The sequence below is a fragment of the Haemaphysalis longicornis genome, unplaced genomic scaffold, assembly GCF_048455015.1.
Source record: "Haemaphysalis longicornis isolate Haplotype H1 unplaced genomic scaffold, Haemaphysalis longicornis Haplotype H1 scaffold_9, whole genome shotgun sequence".
NCBI lineage: Eukaryota > Metazoa > Arthropoda > Arachnida > Ixodida > Ixodidae > Haemaphysalis > Haemaphysalis longicornis.
Genome location: NW_027526460.1, coordinates 55,925,304 through 55,945,239, shown reverse-complemented (window position 1 = coordinate 55,945,239; position 19,936 = coordinate 55,925,304).

Genomic DNA, 19,936 nt, shown 5'->3' with positions numbered 1-19,936 from the left:
ATTTTCAGACCGTAGATTTCTCAGAACTGTTCTCCAAATTGAAAGATGACAAATTGGAAAGCTTTATGATCTTAAGACCAAACTCTGATTACTACGCACCTTTTCGTGCCTTTCAGAGTCATTTCTGTTGTAGCAGCGCCATGCAGCACAACAGTTCTTGAATGTAAACAAATCTAATGACCAGCGGGAAAAAGAGACTTCGTCCCTCACCTGCTACAAGCACATTGTGGCAAGTCAGAATCGTCCTCGCTGCTTGGGCTTCCAAAAGAACCTATTTCGTCTCCATCACTCATTAAAGGGACACTGAAGTGAATTTGTCAAGCTCCCGTTTTTGCTTGCACTGTGTAGACTGGCTCAAATTAGCACACTTTTCATCATATTTACGATTGACAAATCGGTAATTATTTTACAAAGCGCGAAAGAAGAAAAAATACCATGCGCGGTTTGCGGCGGCCGCACCAACTAAAGCTGTGACGTTAGGAGGAGCGGGCACCGTGATTGGACGATGCCCAAGGTGAGCAACCAAACAAGTTTCGGTTTCGGTTTCGGTTCTGTAAAACACAACCGGTGGCGTTGTTGGATGGGCATTCTCAATGACTCAGTAATCATCGTACCGCGCTTCTACCATGTTGTCAGCTGTAAAAATGCATAAAGATAAGCCTCCTAGGGCGGCTTGGAATCGTAGCATTCACTAGCCGAAACCTACGCAGTGCATGAACGCCCTCCGCGTACCCGTAGACGCCCAAATGCCATGCGCTTTTCCCCCATAATTGGAGCTTGCCTCCCTCATGCCTGTATCGTAAAAAGCGTGTTCGCACCAGGCCAAGGGTCTGTTCATTCTGGCCTGTGCCCACTGCCTGCAAGCAGTCGGTGCTTATGGCAACAGCACGCCAACGAGAACTCGCTAGCGCGCCATGCATGTGCCAGCCTGCGCGCGTTTTGTGAACTAGTTCGTGTAGCCATGAACGTTGCGGCCCAAAAAAAGGTGAACTCAATATAGAAAACATCGGCGGAAAACAAAAAAGTTAACTTACAAAAAAAAAAGCACGTACCCGCGGGGATTCGAACTCGTGACTTGCAAAACATTTGCGGTGTCATACCCAGCGCCCCAGACTACTGAGCCACGGAGCCGGACGCGAAGGTCTTGCTAATATAGGGTATACAGGGTGTTGCAACGATAACTGGAACACTAAAAATTTTTCCTGAGCGATCCGCCGCTCTGTTCGTGCTCAAACTTCACACAAAGGTCGCATTTTGTGGTCTATTTTGTTTGACACCGGGAACAACAATGGTACTTACCTGTTTATTCTGAAAATAAATAAAAACGATTTTCGCCTATGGGAAAATAGCCGCTGATTTGAACGTGCGAGCCAGCGCAAGTTGATGTTGGAACGACGGAACCACCTGCAGTGTGAAAGGCACTTTTGGGATTCACGTACTGAGCCAAATGGTGCAGCAGACGATCAGAAAATGCACCTAGAAATGAGCTAACAGACGATCAGAAAACCCGGTTTTCGGGCTCGCACGTCCAAATCACCGCCATTTTCCCATAGGCGAAAATCGTTTTTATTTATTTTCAGAATAAACAGGTAAGTACCGTTGTTGTTCCCGGTGTCAAACAAAATAGACCACAAAATGCGACCTTTGTGTGAAGTTTGAGCGTGAACAGAGCGGCGGATCGCTCAGGAAAAATTTTTAAAGTGTTCCAGTTATTGTTGCAACACCCTGTATATTGTACAACCGGTTTACACTTTTATTTAGTTTTGGCATTTCAAGCAGCTTAGGTGACTATTTGTTGTACTGCGATCGTGCAGTAAGCGTCGCCCGAGTTTCCACAGTAGCTCACGTCTAGCAATTGCATTTCGTAGACGGAAAAGCGTTCGCAGATGCGTAGTCGTGCTGCTGACCGCTGTGCTTGTTCGCCCAGCGCAAAAAAGTGCTTCCCGCGCCCTAGTTTTACGCTGTACGGTAAAAATATCAGTTGATTTTATTTCCTTAGTACCTATATTGACTTCGCTGACTCTTCTCCCGCCTTCAAGAGGCCTTATATTTTCCTGCTGGCGTACCAGTCAGCGAAGCGTCGCATGTGCGCTTGTGCAGCACTTGTGTGAAGCGAACTTCACTTGGAGCTAGATACAGTGTACAAACAAACCAAGTAAAGAAAGGCACATTCTTCCATTCACAAACGTGTCCTGGCTTCGTTTCAACTAAGCGAACGAATTGCGACCAAGCAATTTTTTTTTTAACCTCCTTGATTTCGACGACCTGCCGGCGGCCGGCGAACGAAACGCTGGGCCGACTGACTCTGTCGGCCGGGGAGCCGTGCAGTAGCGCAGCCATGACGCAGCCAATTGCCAGCTCATCCCCTCCTGACGTCACACGAAAACGCCACAGAAAATGGGCGAGCGTAAAGAGAGGAGGACAGCATTTTCGAATTAGTTTTTCTACTAAATAAAATCGCGTAAACGCGCCTAGAGTGGTCGAAACATGGCCTGGGGACTCCGGACTACAATTTGCACTAGTAATCCCGCAATGTTTACACATCACTTCAGTGTCCCTTTAAGAAGAAGAGAAGCGAAATCCAACTGGTGCAGTCAACAGGATTGACCGCGAGAGCGTGCTGAAGTTTGTGAGGAATTCCCGAGAGACTCCTTCAATGCAAGATTCGGCTTGGACCAACGACGAGCCAGACTGCAAGATTCAATGAGGCTGCACTTCAGCAGGAGGGCTCATGAGCTCAGGCTCAAGGTAACGGTAAAGTGGCAACCAGAATTCAACGAGGCAACACCTCAGTGGGAGGCCTCACGGGCGAGAGGTCTCGCGAGCTTGGGACGCCTCACGGGCTCCCACTCGTTGGGAAGTGAGACACTCTGGAGTTGGTGCAGTGGACACGACAGAAGCAGGTCGCCGAAGGCGTCACACTGACGCTGAGGTGCCGACGACAGAGACTGTGGCAACGCAGCCAACGCACTGAACTCAAGTAGGCCCCCATCCTGTTTTCTCCGGGGGCGCCGTAACCACCCAAGCAGGAGCACAGAAGGTAGAAGCAAATAGCGGGATGGACAGCAAAAACTCCAGTGGGGCACCAAGCGCTGAGAACTCCGGGAATGTTGTAGCTATGGATGAGGCTTATGCCACAATGCTTCAACAAACAGCAGACAATGCCTTAGTGGCAAGCGACACACGTAAAGCCATACCGGTAGATGTACAGCAGCTAAAAATCAAAGTATTGGAGCAGCAACTCGAGCTCGAAAGGTCAAAACAACGGAGTGATGGCGAGCGCGAGCAAGGCGCCACGTCTAAATTGCGGAGGTATGCCGAAGAACTCGGAGCATTTCTTGCTCCAATGCCAGAATCGGACGAACTAGTGCTTGCCTGGTTCAGGAGCACGGAAAACATGCTGAAAAACCGTGCTATCCTTGACAATGCACATGGGCCGATCATTGTGCAATTTCCTAACTGAAAAGTGTTGCATGCTGACAGCTAACAGAGTGGTGGGGTGCTATCGTTCGAGGAGGTGCCCAACTTTGTGTTGGCAAAGCTAAAGCTCACTGGAGTACAGGAGAAGGTTTTATGCGTGCCAAAAAGGCAAGCAAGTATGGGGTCAGTTTGCAACAAGACTAGAGACCGTGCTAGACTATTATTTCCACAGCCATAAAATAAAAATGATTAAGGAACTGAAAGAACTGCTCGTAGCGGATCACACAAAACAACTTACGAGTGAAGAGGTCCGGACAAGCGTGTTGCAGGAAATGGGAGACCGGCTAAGGCCGAAGGATGCTGTGAGGTCGTAACACTCCTGTCATCCAAAGGATTTGGACGCCAGCCTTTAGGTATTGGTCGGTGGTCAGCCCGTCTGTTTAATTATGCGTTAGATGTCTAGTATAGTAAAGGAGACAATAAGGTTGCCGATGCACTATCGCGAAATCCATGTACAACCCCGGTAGAAGAAACATCTTTCGAAGAACAAGTCATAGCAATGGTAGACTCCCTCATCTCTAAAGGAGCACAATTATTATTTCTGCTTTGCAGCCTTATAACAGGCTCAACTGCAGCGCACATCTCTTGACCACAGTTCTTCGGAACACTTTCTCTGAAGAGTTCTTAAAAGAAGAGGCCCCGGAAACTTGTGAGAAGTTGCAGGGTGTGAAGTCACTCGTAAGATTTCTCAAACAAAGTGGACTAGCTAGCCAGCTTAGCCGCAGCATTTACCAGGAGGTCGCCACAAGGTGGAATTCTAAACTCACAATGCTAAAATCCGTATCGTGCCAACTTGAAGAGATTGAAGCCCTGCTTGACTCCAGAAACCTTCCATTCCTCGAGAACATCGATGAGAATATACTTAGTGCCCTGGTTGCCTTTTTAGAACTGTTCGCAGAAGCTACATCTGCCCTTGAGGAGGAAAAAAGGCCAATGCTGCTGATGGTTTCGTTGCATGTTGCGAAGTTTGCAAAACATCTTCAGGGACCACTTCTTTCTCCACCTCAGAGAACTGAAATGGAGAAAAATCAAGGAACGTGCACTGCACTTTTTGAAGACAAAGATGACCCTTGCTCCTGAACATCACGTAGCAACATTTCTTTGGCCTCAATTCTGACACCTACGAATGCTGGCACCCGAAGATCGCGAGGAAATGTACCAGCACACGAAGCGTTTCCTGTCATTGCAACCGGATGGCCCAACGGAACCAGTGGATCTAGAGCCTGCAGCGAAAAAGCCATCCATGGAACTATTCAGTGAATGGAGCGACGTTTTGTCCTCTGTGGATGCCAAAGATGAGTTCAACGAGTACTTAAACGCAGGTACTTTGCCGCCGTGCTCTCCATCAGAAATCCTCTCATTCTGGAAAAGCGAGCAAATGAAGTACCCGACACTCTCCGTCCTCGCAAAAAAGCTATTGGTGATTTCCCGCAACTTTGCTTTCACTATTGTACAGTAAGTTTGCTGTGTATTATTGGCATTAACTACTTGTGGCATTTGTGAACTTTGCGGTGTCATCTTATTGTACTCTTTATAATGTTGTGAACAGCATATTATGTTCATTATGGGTTTTATTGCACCAGTACATTGTATGTGTTTCTGGGTACTGACTCGCACTCATTGTGCGCGAGCCTACAAGACTTTTGCACTGGATTACAGTCTGTATATTTCACAAGTACGTATCGCACTTGTAGTGCCTTTTGCCCAGAACTGGGTCATGTGGACTAGTTTGTTTTGCGTTCTCAGTTATCTCAGAAAGACCTTATTGTTCTTGTCATTTGTATATAGGCTGTGTATTTAGGAGGAATCTGTGCCAAACCCTTGTGCGGTACCGAAACTATGTACACGTCATTATTTATTATTTAGAACAACTGTTCTGTACTTGATTTTGTGTTAGTACGCACTGCATCTTTTGTTCACTAAGTGTGAACGACGCGTACGCACAACTTTGCGAATTTTGGGAATATTATTGCATAATATTCTGAAACTGGGGGGGCTGTGTCACAAACTCGAGCGTACGGCGTTTAAAAGTATCGTAAAGCTTTTTCGTATTATTGTGCAGCATCTATTTCTGGTTACCCAGTAGTCCAATTCATTCAACTTCGTTTCTATTTGCCCCTGGAAAACCCTGGAACTCCCTCAAACGAGGCGGCCCACTCGCCGGCTCGCCGGCAAGAAAATAAAAATAAAACCTCCGCCGCTCAGCTTTCGCCGAAGCTTCCAGAGCATTTGAGGGGGCGAGCGTAGCTTTGCCAGTGCTAAGGTGCGCCGATGATTCCGGACAAAGGGACAAAGGACAAAGGGACAAAGGAAGGGACAAAGAGGGAAGTTGTGCGCTCGGCAGTGGTGGGCGCATTGTGTGTTGTGCCCTCTCTCTCCGCGCCGGCGCAGTTATAAAAAGAGAATCCGCGCCAAAGCAAATTTGTTACGTTTGGACACCGTGATGTAACAATGTCTTCTGCCAGTTTGTGCACCACCATCGGCGCCCTGCGCCCTGGAGGACTCCAACGTACTCCCGGGCCTCGAATCACCGTGATCGTCTCGAACAGCCTGGCCTACAACGAAGCCACGCTTCACAGGTAGCCGAATTGCCTCCGACAGCGGTGCATCGTCCGGCCCAGTCAATGAATATGCTGGGACTGTCTCTCATATGCATCGAACTTTCTTTTAGATAACTTTTCTACCTCGTAATATTCATGATTAAAGCTCCCTGTTGTACATTTTGTATTTGAACTGTTTCCCGCATTTGTACTCGTTCTAAGTTACCTCTCGTTCAGGTTACATGTCCTTGTGCTTGTACAGTGTTTTGCCTGTTCAAATATGTCTTCCTGTTGTTGTTTCGTTCAAGGCTGACTCATTCTTACCGCTCTGGCCGGTGAAAGCCGCACACCAGATGGCCACCTCCTTCGTCACCTGTGCCCCGTAGACTCAGTGGGGTTGTTCGCTCACTTGAGTCGACTCCCCATATCTTCTAGCAGCGCACCCTATTAAGGAAACGGTGACACACATATACCTACAGCATGCTCGCATGAAGAGAGATTTGATAGTCGAAATGCCACTTTATACAGGACTTTTCAACTAAAGGACGCTGTCTGCATGCGGATCCCAGCAAAATCTAAAGTCAAAACTAGGTATTCGTCAGTGTGACGTATCCGTCGGAAGATTGGCAATAACACCTATGAAATGGAAGGTGTAACTCGACGGAATGCACCTAAATTAACCCGGACCCACATGAAAGCGACCCCACATGACTTCACAGGAAACTACCCATTCCCCATAGTCGGCCATAAGGAAAACGAACAGGGCACAAGTAATTCAGGTAAACTAGAGCCCGAAGTGTGACACCCATTAGTTCAACCTCCCACCTTCGACAACAGTGATGGTTCGAGCTCATCCACTCCAGCAACAATGTCAAGCTGCCAAATGAGAGAGAGCAGAAGCTGCTTGCAACAAAGTCAGCCATCCAGAACATCGAAAAAATTTTGGGAGAGAAAATCCAGGATGTCGTGAAAGCAACCCACAGGATGAAGGCCGCTACCGCTGCCGTGGCCAAATAAACATTGCCCACCCATTTTGGCTGTTTCTCTTCCGTAAAATGCTGATCGAGCCCATGCGGAGCACATGTGGGCGGAGATCTCGTATACTATTAGCAACTGGTCAGTGAGGACCGCAACCAGCTGCTACTGGTTTCAGTACAACTGGTATGGTCCTAAGTGAACGTAACTGGGGCCAGTTGCTACAGGTCCCAGTTGGTACTCGTCCCAGTTGCTACTGGTTTGGCCTTACTGGTTCCAGTAGCTACAAGTCTCATCTGGGAATCGTCCAATCAACCAGTTGAACTGGTTCCAGAAGGAACCAGTAGCAATGTTTTTCACCTGAGAGCTGGTCACCCCATCACCCACAGGATTACAATCAACAAGGCAACAGCACCTTCCACAATCGCCACATCTCTCATAACTAACATCGTTTGTCCCCATAGAACAATAAAAGCACTTGCAAACCTCAAAGACTACATTCTACCAACATCCAAGAAAGATTCCAAGCATCCAAAGCGGAAGTGGCATGGGTGTTCCCTGCAACACGAGTATGTGCTATCTTCCACAATGCTGTGCGCTTGCAATGAAGGTGAAGTGCTCAATACAGTGAATTAAGCGAAGTGCAGTTCACTGTCTTTCAAACTTTTTCTAAAACTTACTCTGACAGTGACATGTACTGCCCAGAACAGATCTTACATTGCATTATGGTGCCCTAAAGTGCCTTACAGATAAGGACTTACGAACCATTTCTTTCAGGTAATCTCGTGTAACCAGTCCAAACCAGTGTTGTACCCCATAACAAGATAGCAGGTACTCAAAATCAATGAACTAAAGTAGCATTCCAGATGGAAGTAGTATCGTATTTGTCAAGTGCCTCGTCCAACACTTCTAGCTGTTTCACAAAGACAACATTTGCTTTTCTTTAAACAAGTTCTTCAACAAGGTCTTCGCACTCTCGGAGTGCAATGGCTTGTCGAATGCCTCAAACAACAAACTATTCTGCACTCTGACATACCTCGAAGGGAACTGAAGAAATCCTGTTTTTCATTTGCGTGCCATGTTGATGTTGTTTGTCAGATGCCCAACGGAAAAGAGAAAAGAGAAAGACTCGTGATATATTGTGATTCCTGAGCAAACAATCGAGGTCTCCACCTCTGGCACAGCCACCCTTTCTCTCCATCTCCTAAGAGGAAGGGGTGGAAATAGCACTGTATTTTGCCCCTGCGCCTTTTAAGCACAGGTCGGCGGCGGCCCCAGCCCACGAGAAGGCATAGCAAAGTGAAGCAGCCCGTGGGGCAAGCGCACTCGCCGCGCTTAGGTGAAGGTCACGCTCACGGAAAAGGGGATCTAGAGGATCCCAAAATACCAAGCCCTGAAGGTCTTTTTTAGAATCAGCAAGGTTTTGTGCACCAAGATTCTGAAATATAGCATGGACATTTTGAGAAGAAAATGCACCAAAGGTACCCTGAATGATGACCTGCTTCAGGGTTGTTGTTGCGCATCAACACTTCAAAAAAGGCATCCCATTCGACCGGAGAAAAAGTGTCGAGCTGAAGGCCGAGCCCTTGAAGCGAGTGATTGGTTGAGGATTGAGAGCCATGGTTGAAATTGATACAAAAGCTCTTCGCAGATGGAAAGACAGCTGAGGAGTTACTGCAAGCGTGAAGTGGGTACTACTGCGAAAGACGCCAGAATGGCAGGGAATTCACGGAAGCCTCGAAGAACTGTTGTCGTTCCTCAAGCTTACAAATCACACCAAAAGATGACTTTGAAGGGTCACTGTTTCCACAGTAAACCCTTGTTGAGAAAAGCATTGGAAAGAAACTAGAAGATTGGAACCCTTCAGATATTAGTCTCTGAGAGGTGGGTGTAAGTCTGTGAAGAGATGAAAACAGAGAACACATGCTGTGCCGTGGTTTCCCAGGTCTCGTGGCAGGCGCAGGCACAGCTCATCATTTTAACCCTTTCAGACGCTATGTGCACAACTGCGTACATTTCAATCCTGCGGTTTCTCCTTGCTGGTGCCTCCTTGCCACTCGGTTATTTTATTTCAACTTTTGTAAAAAACAGACCCAGCCCCATCATTCACTTTGTCACAGTTGGCAGCATTAGAAAAAATGGAAGTCTCCTTCACTTTTTATTTTCTTTTTAAGAAAATGGCCAGGCACTGCACGTGGCGTGATTCATGGAGTCCCCGAATGCCTCACTTAAGAGCAACTTCTAGAATACACAGCTACCAACTGCCCCTACCTCATCCACGCCCGTATTATGGGCAAAACCAGATCAGCCCTCACCTTCAAAGGAACCCACATTCCTTACTACTATATCACGTTCGACTGTGAAATGATCCTACTGTCGTGCCCTCCAATCCTGCACATGTTGCGGCGAAATTGGGCACTGCCAAGATGTCTGCCCGCATCCCAATAAGCCACAGTGCCACAGCTGCGGCACTCCCAATCCAACACCGCGCCACGCCCCTCCATCGTCTGGACCCCCGGCCACTCCCGCCTGGCAGGGAACAAGGTGGCGCACGCCGCAGTTCATGCACTTGGCCACCTCCCTCGCTGCACCGCAACTCCCCAACCCCTGACACACCAGCCCTGACCCCTCTTGACCCCACGTACAACTCCATCCTCTCCCACTACACCAACTCCCGGCAGCATTACCCCACCCTTCCCTCACCACCCAACAAGCATACATCCTCTGCCGATTACGGACCAACACCTGCTACAACCACATCATCCTGTCCCACATTTCCCCTTCTCTCTTACCACCCAACTGCCCACATTGCCACATCCTTCTCAACACCTACCAATCATCTTCTCCTGCCCCCAACATCCACTCCCCCACCCTTCCTCTTCCCCTGAGCAGTGGGAGTCTGAGCTGACCAGCTCAGCATTGGAGGGGCACCAAGTCGCCCTGGTGCGGTGCGCCCCCAAGCAGCCCGGACAAGATGCCTCCTGGACTTGGGAGGCTACGACGCCCTTCTACCCTTCCCTTTGAGCTCACAAAACATTTTACCAACCAAGAAAAATGGCATAACCGCTGCGTTGATATCGTGGCATCAATATGGAACGCCAGCCAAGGTAAATATGGAATGGAATGGCAGCTCGATGGCCCAGAGAGAACCAGCAACCCACAATTAATAAATATAAGGTCGCTCATCCAAAGCGAGTCCAGCAGTTCCCACAGAACCACTACTTGCTTTATGCAATCCCAGTCACGGAGGGAAACAGAGCAGAAGCCACCACTGGCAGTTGGGTTTGCAAGTGGAATTTGCCCGTACAGCCAGATACATGACTGAAAAGGACAAGCATGGCAAGGGCTATTTCTGGGAGAGAGCACAGTTGTTGGGCACAAGGCTTGGCAAGCACATGTGTGCCTTTTTTACGGGTAGCGGTACGCCAGCACGTCCCCCGGAAATCCCCCCAACGAGCTTGGAGAGGCAACGCAGGGTCGCAACAAACGTTGATGGCTGCTATAGGAAAGATGCTCCTGCGGGTGAGCAAGCACTTCCGAGAGACATAGAACATGGGGCCCCAGGAGATGTGCAGTCAAGGAGTTCGTACCTCATTGAGATAGGAGGAACGATGTAGGAAGCCTGCCCACCACAACACAGGATGCTACAAACTGATGACGGTCAGCGGGTACACCGTCGCAAAAGGGTACCAGAGTGGCTGTCGGTACAGCGGGCACCAAGGAGACCTCCCAGCATGAGCGTGCCAATGATGCGCACAACTACAGGAGAACCCGTAGGAGGCGTGGTGTCGCACGCCGATGCGCATATAGTCGGCATGGCCCCACACTCAAGTATGAAAAACGTCTGCCAGTTGAACTGGCCCAGTCATGTCGGGTTACGATCTAGCAGCCTGACGCAAAATGCCATCAGCATAGCAGACTTTGTTTACTCAGCATCCAGCTGCTTCCCCGTCCACTCCTGTGAACGAACTCAGTCCATCCCAGTAGCTGTTGCGGGGCCCGAGGAAAGCACTGAAGCACTAGGCCTTGCTGTTTATGTGCCTGGAGATGATCTGGTGGCACGAGGTTCGAAAACAAAAGCGCAAGACTCGATCGGTGAACTGCAGCCAGTCTACTGACTCAATTAAATGTGCAGTACAAACTTCCGACAACCTACTTCCACGCAAGCAGTCAGATGCAAGGAAAATAAACTGGATGACAGTGCAGATGGTCCGGAAAGCAAATGCCGTCAGGAGGAAACCGTAGTGCAAGAACAGCTACATAAAAAAGTAGCTAAGTGGTTTTGAGAACCACACTTTCCATTCAGAATTAAGGAAGTGCTTCGAGAAGGTCGCAGCAGCCCAGTTCTGCTTAGAACACTGCCTATTGGAACGGATCGCCAACAAAACAAGGCAACTACCCATGTAGTCTTCAGGCTTGGTCTCGGAGTCTGTAGTCTTGTACTACTTGTCTCGCAAGGCATACCGTTACATACACAAGAGAGACCTGCTAAAACTGCCTTGCAAAACGCTCTACTTCGCTAAGTTGGAAAATCCAACGGCGAAAGTAGGTTCAAACCACTAATGAAAGAACAACCGGAGCAAGAAACAGGGCATCCGCAAGAGCAAGGCTGGCTTTGTTCAATTAATGTGGATGAAATGCTCGTAAGCCTCAAGCATTATCACAATGGCAAAAAGGACTGCCTTTTCGCTCAGCAAGCTGCGAAAGAAGAAGGTGCAGTACGTAAGAATGCCAACAAGGTACTGTGCTTCGCTGCAACACCTTCGTCCGTCATACAAGACACCTTAACGCTTTTTCTTTTTTCAGTAGCTAATTAAATAGCAAGCTACTGTACCAGCTTAAGTTTAAAAATGTGGGAAGTAAATAATCTGGATCATCACGGATAACCACAAGATTAGCTTCACAATGATGAGTCACTTGTGGATTGGCTCTCTCAAGCCAGTGGCTCTTGAAAAGAAGCCTATTCCTGTTGTTTGACCAGAGCCAAATCATAAAAAATGTGCGAAGCCTTTTCCGGGAGGGGATATGACAGGTGGAAAGACCGAAAAGTTTTCGAGGCTGACACCTTTCGTGATGCCACTCGGAAAAAAAAAGGTGAAAAGCGGCGTGAAAGTAGCCACACGTCTTTGACGTGAACGAGAGTGTATCTGCAGCGTCATTGCCCTTAATGCTGAGGACCCCCAATGATGCGTTCCAAGAACTGTTCACTTTTGCATTTTGCCCTTGAAGCCCCTGCAGGGTGTCCACCATTTTGAAATTCCCCAAGTTTTCCAGGTTTTCCCCCCGAGTCCCTTTGCTAAATCCGCTGAGCTATGGTGGTTAGAAGGGGGAGGTCGCGTCATCGCGCTTGCACCACTGATGGGAAAGCGATTTTTCGTTTCATGACACAGCCACGGTGGCCGGGGTGGCGCTCCGGTCAGCTCTTTGATGCCTGTTGAAAGTGAAGCGCGGGTTTGGCGTATGCAGGCACGTTCATTTCGTTTGAAATGCGCTTTCCGTTCCGTCGTTTGTTGTTCACACACGTGTTTCGTTTCGCCTTTCAGGCCGAGTTTGTCACTTTTTGAAAACTAATTATCTGTCAGTACTGAAAGCAGTAATCCAGAGCTCAATGAGCTCTGGCGTAAAATGGAAACCGACGCACTGCTTTGCGTAAAAAATTCTCATTACCGACCTAAAATTACAAGCAATGCAATCCCCACTATTTATTCCAACGTCTATGAGTATTTATCAGAGAAAGCACCCAGGAGAAGCGGGTACAGGGTGCGTACGGGCAGCCTACCTGCCACCGCGACGACGCTACCAACGCCCATGGACATGAACGCGCTTCCAATAACTCCGCAACTGTGCCTGATATCACGAAATATGAACCGCAAAGCACCTATTCGGTGAAGCAAGAGATTGCTGGGGCTGACAAGGTTGCAGCATTTACTTTGTACCATGGATCACCAGAACCTTGCATTCGAAAAAGTCGTTTTCTTCACTGCAATCGGGTGCTGTGTTGAAGTGAACGTTTTCGTTCAAGCCACACTAGTGAATAACGTAGAGGTCACTAACAGTGCAACGGCGCAAGAGCTGCTTGTGGAAGCCGATTCCTACCCGATTCCCTGCAAAGGATTTGGCGAAAAGGGCGAGTTTCCTGCTAACCCCAACCGCCAAGAAAAGGCCTGTGGTGGGAAGACCTGTGGTGAGAAAAGACCTGTGGTGCTAAAATTAAGAGAGCTGTATTGGCAGAGTGAATTAGTTTCTTTTCCTTCTCAGGAGGAAGTGCTGCTGCATGCAAATACACAAGTACTTTTTCACTCTTCGTACGCGCTTGCATAACTATGTTGAAAACTGGTCACCATAGTGGAAGACGTGGCACTATCATTTTTTTGTCACCGAGAACGAACACTACAGTACTCAAATGGAAACTTTTTCCATTGCATTTACAGTTCAGCCATGGTATTTGTGCATTTTTTAAAGAAAATGAACTGCCTTTACTGCTATTCCTCCTAGTTGCAGACTTAATTCATTTTTTGCTTTCAGTAAAAAGTTTGCAGTCTATAGATATTTAGAGGAAAGAGATTCTGTATGTGAAAACTGAAGAATTTCTTCTTTCTACTGGTTGAAGAGAAGTGCTGCTGTCGCAGATACAGACCCTTTGAATTTCTGTTTCCGTGCAGTCATTAGTATGTTCGACTTGAAAAAAAAAAAAAAAAAACTGAATGGCGATTTTCGTGCTTTGTGTGTTTATGCAAACAGGTATGATCTCTTCTTTGTATTTTGCCCAAGATAATGTCTAGTACAGAATGGGACACGTGGAGTACAACATGGAAGTTGGAAGTGAAAGATGCGCGACGTTCGGGATTGCACAGGTTATGCGTATCGAACAGTGCAAGTAAGAAGTCGGCTCGGTGAGTGGTGAGGGTCCTTGTTCCTTGGTTTATCAGGCGCGCCTGCGCGGGTAGGGTTATTAGCTTCTTCGTTCGTAGGCCTAAATGGCGCGCCATAATGTGCGGCTGCGGCCGTACACACACTCCGCTAGGCTCATGCGAGGAGTAACCAACATTGAGCTGTGGATCACCAAGGCTGAGTTGAGTGGTGTGCAGGACGTTTCTGCAGGCAGGTTCGAGGTGGTTTTCAAGACAAAGGCAGCGGTCGATCGCTTTCTACCTGATCTCATCGTTGAGGTTCGTGAAGAGGAAGTTCGGTTCGAGTATCGAAGCTCGCGTGTGAATGACGAGAGGGTATTCCAGTACACGCTGGAAAAGCAGGACAAGGAGTTGAGGCGTGTTTTGAGTGCGTACGGGTGACAGTCGCCAAGTTATACAGCGGGACGATTGCGTAAGCGCTAGCAGGTGAAGTTCGCTTCACAGGCTAGCCTTTGGTAGGCGACCCCACATCTTGGCGCCCGAACGTGGGGTGAAATCGTAAATCCCGACTTTGACTTTTGGCGGGGAACGACTGTCGGGACCCGAACAAAGGAATGCAGACAACCAGTCTTGTGAGGCTCTACGCGCCTTGTCAGAACTAGCAGCAGAGCGTCGGGAGTTTATGGCCGGGGTCGCACAATTGCGAGATTCACCTGCTGATGCCGGCGGTTTGCATCCTCCCGTTTCCGTTCCAAGTCAGGGTATGCCCACCACCAACGCGACGGCGGAGAATGGGCCCGACGCAGGGAGCGCTGACTGCAGCGCTATATTAGAATTAGCGGTCCTTGCGGAGGCACCGCTAATTAGCAGTCCTCGCGGAGAATGAGCGCTCCTCGTGGAGGCACCGCTGTCACTGGTCCGTGATGGTGCGCCGAACGGACCAGCGACAGCTGCACCTCTCGCTTCGGCTAACGCTAGTCGGCCGACGAGTGATGCGCTTTTGCAGGATGCGATGCGCCTCATTCAGAGCATGGCGGTCGTGATGCAGGCACCCTCACGACAACCTCACTGCAGACACCCTCACGAGCGGAGAGACCACGCGTGAAGGTAGACGTTCCTATTTACACAGGCTACCACGATCGCGTCAGCGCGAACGAGTATCTCGACTGCTTGCAGCAGTATCAGCAAGCGATGGGATTAGGGGACGCCGAAATACTCGAGCGCATTGTTCCCGTGTCGCTGACGGACAAAGCGGCGCGGTGGTTCCGGTTGGTGGGAGAGCGCTCACGCTCTATGGAGGATTTCCGTGCGAAATTCCGCGACGAATTCCTCCCCGCTAACTATGAGTATCGCCTACGGCGAGAGTTGGAGTGGGCCCGGGTTGGGATGGCGCCGGAGCGCCTGTTCTGGCCTTTCCAGTAACGGATGGTGGCAGACGCTGACTGGGCTGCGGAGAGGGCTTCCTTGCCCCTTCCACCGGGCACCCGGCTGTGCGGGTGCGGCGCGGTGCTGCTGCACCCGTGCCACCGTACGGGGCCCCCTTCACCGGGCCCGGACACAGGCAGCGGGCGCCTCCTATTCGGCCGCCGCACCACCACCCCTGGGGCCCGGCGGGGCCGCAGCTCAACTGATGGTTCAGAGGGCGGCCCAGGAGCCGGAGTTTGCGCTCTGGCTCCTGCAGGTGGCAACCGTCCACGCCTCCTCCCAGGGGCCCCCGCCCTGCAGCCGCAAGCCCCAGCCCCACAAGTACCACCTGCGGAGGCTGCCGGAGTTGGGCCTGCTGGAGCCCTCGCCCAGGCGCCCCCGGGCCCCGTGCTGCCGGCAGTCCCCTGGGAGCCAGCCGGCCGCGAGGCCGGCCTGATTGACGGGCTGTCGGCCAGCGAGGTCGACATGCTGGAGGCCATGTTGGAAAACTAGCTCAAAAAAAAAAAAAAAAGAGAGATTTGTTTTTTTTTTTAATGTTAATAAAGGTTCCTGCGGAGTCGCCACGGATGGAGAGGATTCTTAAGGAGGGGGGGATGTGGGGAGCGCACTCGCGCCCTGCCCCCTCTCCCACTTCGAGCGCACGCCAGCGGCTATGGCCAAGCCGGCTGACGCGACCGGCACAGGGGCAACCTTCTCGCAGCAATGCGCTGCGCTGTACATTGCCAACCACCCCGGTAACAACCCGTTTGGGGTCTCGGTTCCTGTTTCCTCCGCGACGCCTCGGAGGGCGCGCTTGTAGCTCTGGGAAGAGGTTGGGGAAAAACCGGTCCTTGGCAAGAGCCGAGGTCGGGGGTTGCGAGCTGGGGCCTGCTCTCTTTCGACGGATCGACCTCCTGGCAAAAGGACCTTCCCTGCCCCGACCCCGGAATCCACCCGCCCCCGCGACCTTCCCTAGGTAAGCCAAACCCTTTGTCTTCCCTTGCGAGAACGCTGCAGTAGGACAGGACTGTCCTCCCTGCTGTGGCTGCTGGTCTGTTTGCATGCGCAACGATATTAGCTTCAATAAACCTGTTTATTGTTTGTTGCGAGTTCGTGGTGTCCTTTTTCGCCCGAACCTTGAGCCACGCGCGACTTTGCGCACGGCGGGTTGGGAGTCGCGTGAGAGCCGCCAAGTTATACGGCGGGACGATTGCGTAAACGCTAGCAGGTGAAGTCCGCTTCACAGGCTAGCCTTACCTAGGCGACCCCACATGCTTCACTATGTTTAGAATCCGCTCTCCAAAAATCTTGATATCACGCGGCACCCACCAGTTTTTATCAACCGATACAAAAGTCGTGGTTGTCAGGCTATCTGAATACCATTCTGGTGGCGACTGCGGAGTCCCCACTCAAGAAAGTAAAAGGAAGAGAGAGAAAGGCAAAAAAGGCCCACTGTGGCTAGACCTGGAGGACTGCTTTCCACACTTCTTGACTGCGTCGTTTCTATGGTGACACCGTTACACTCCCGTAGGTGACCCGGACATACCACTATCGCCACCAAAATGCCACGACGTCTTTTGACGATCTATCCGATTTGGAGCTCACTCTGCTGAAACGCAGCAGCGATATGAATGTGGTGCCGTACACCGACACACCAACGAAGGAGCCGTGCTGCGCTTCATCTGACGATTCTGAGCGTTCCCAATCGCCCCCGCCGCCTGAGGAACCGCCACACCCGGACGACGCTGGCTGGTAAATATCGGCAGATACACGAAAAAGTTGCATAGTTGTAGACTTTCTGATGTGGTGTAACGAATACCGTTTACCTGACGGTGTCATTGTGGCCGATGCCGATGTCAGCCGATGACAGACGCAATTGAGTACCGCTGCTGCTACGACATACCACAGTGCACTACCCGCAGCAAGCAACAGTGCATCACCGAGGACCTTTTTTATTCTTTGTCTAGACGACAAAGTCCTGCGTGCTGCTTACTATGAGCTGGAAGAACGAGGCGTGGGGTGCCAGACGTTGAAATCCACAAGTGAGTAACTTTTCACCTGGCTCTTGTCGTGATGCTCCTGTCTGCCGCAAAATGAACAAGATGGCACAATGCTAAAACACAATAGCAGGCGCAATGTGCCTATCGTTCTTTCAGCGTCGCGCATACTGTCCAAGTTGTGTGCATGCATTCCTGGAGATGCAAAAATGAGTGCGACTTGCAGAAAAAAGCACACTGGGCACTATGTGGATTGTGCGGTATCAGTTGTATACGAGATGCCACTGGACTGCAGTAAGTCCTATATTGGACAAACCGGACGGTGTGTCAGCGACCGGGCCCGTGAGCGTGAGCTATCGCTCACAAATGATCGTCGTGCGCACCTCCCTCACTGCGCACTGCGCAGTATACAAATGTGTTCCTTTATTTTTAAAGTTAAAGGTGCTGGGCCACTATCCAGGTGGATAGCCAGGCGGTTGGCCATCCAGGTGGTGTGTATAGATGCGCCTGTGATGTAACATCATTTATACGCTAAGAAGTGTTTCGAAATAAACTAGTCGGTAATGGGCGCTCGCCCAGACTACTTGTGTGCCTCTGTCTTTGTCCTTTGCACTCTTTTTAATTTCTCTGAAACTTGAGTGCAGGCATGTAGGCATGCCTGCGAGTCGAACTGGCCCAGGCATGTCAGGTTACGAATGCTGCAGCCTGGCGCAAAATGTAGTGAGCACAGCAGACTACACCCACTCGCAGTCCAGCTGTTTCCGAGTCCCAAGAAAAGCAGCGAAATGCTATGCCTTGCTCATTATTTGCCTGGAGATGATCTGGCGGCCGGAGGTTCGAAAACAAGAGCTCCTTGACCAGCATGCTGCCTATATGCAGCAAATGGTGACCACAATCACCAGCTCGTTCCTGCAAGGGACACAGATGATGATGACGGCCCTCAAGAATCCTCACCCAGCTGGGCTTATGGACTTTGCCATGCCACAACGGCGCCTTTTCTGCACCATAGGGCACATTTGTTGGATTCTCACCAGCTCAGCAGCAGAACAGTGTTTGAACTCCGCAGCAAGAGCCCCAACTTCACAATGCGACACAATAAAGCTGAGTTGCAGTAGGCGCTTTTGTGTCACCCTCGTGCGTATCGTAGCAGTGTTTACTTTGAGGATATCTTACCCATATGTGCAAACTCCCATGCTAGTAAGAACATTTTCAAAATTGGGTTGTTGCAGAAAGATGTTTGTGAGTGATTTTGTGCACATGAGAACTGAAGATATCCTGTCAATAAATGTTAGCTCAAATGAATGAACTGGCACTGAAAACGAGAGCATTCGCATCTACCAGCAAGTGTTAAACTACCCATGGATTGTTTTGAAGGCCGGTGTTTAGCCGTTAGCCGTAGTCTTCAGGAGAAAAGTATTCACTTTGCTGCTTGTCTAACAAAAGGCAGCACTGTGACACGACCAAGAAAAGGTAAAAAGAGGCTTGTTAACTGTGGTGTTTATGTTATTAAGAGCTTCCCTAAATAGGAAATCACGCATGCATCACTCAACGCTGATGATTGAGGCACTCCTGAATCAGATTGCTGGGTAAACATTTAGGTAAAGCAACATCAGTGCCCTTTGTAAAAAAAAAAAAAAAGTGAGAGAAGCCATTGCGGACAAACAATTTGTGTTTTTGTGTGCGTGCACTTCCATGATGCTTGTGTGTTCCATTTCGTGTGCAATTCGTATAGCTGCCACCAAAGCTGCCATTCCTGAAAAAGACTTGACTCAAGCCGAAACGTCGAAATAAACAGCCTCCAAAGACGAGCGTACTTTTACACTGTGCATACTTCTGCAGCAATGGAGGATAACACTTCATGACTATTTTCTACAATTTCTGGAAATTTATTGCTCATGCCCCAAGTGTGCCATCGTTAGGGACTCCCAAACAAAACATCTGCACAAGAATTTTGATCCTTCAAGAGCTCGCTCACCCGGCTTTCATCACACTACCAGGAGCTGGCATCAGTGACTTTGCCAGCCTTCTGGACTTCGTGCCACGAGGTGTCACAGAACTGACCCTCCATGTCGGGACTAATGACGTCAACAGGACAAACAGCCAAGTCGCCAAGGAAAGGTATTGAAGGCTTCTGGACCAAATTCAAAGAGAAAGACCTGACATTCAAGCAATACAGTGACCCTGTTGCTCTCACGAGCGCCAAATGGTCGACAGAACCCCCAAGATTGGCGAGCAGCCGCTCAGTTCAACAGAGACTCCCACGCCTTTAACTGCCTCATTACAGACTTGTGCCAGGAACGCGGCAATGTGTTTTCCACTGGACTACTGCTTGCACCACTTTTCCCCAACAATGGCGCTGGCGGCTGATGGACTACACCCGAGTTTTAGCGGTGGATCAATCAGGTCATGGAACCTCTACAACTCCCTCCTCGATCTCCGACGGCTTTTGTGTGGAGAATGGCAGGACTATGCGTTGCCACCACCAGCTCGTGAGCCGCAGCAGGTGGCCACGTACGCACAAGTTGAAACACTGCATCGAGTCAGCAATACACGACTTGCAAAATAATTTACTGCACATGCGCGACAAGCGCATCCACAGCGCCCCCTGCGTGGTTGGTAAACAAACAAAGCCCAGGCGACTCCGCTGCCGCTTGCTGCAGCCTGCGTCGGGGCTGGTCAGAATGCCGGC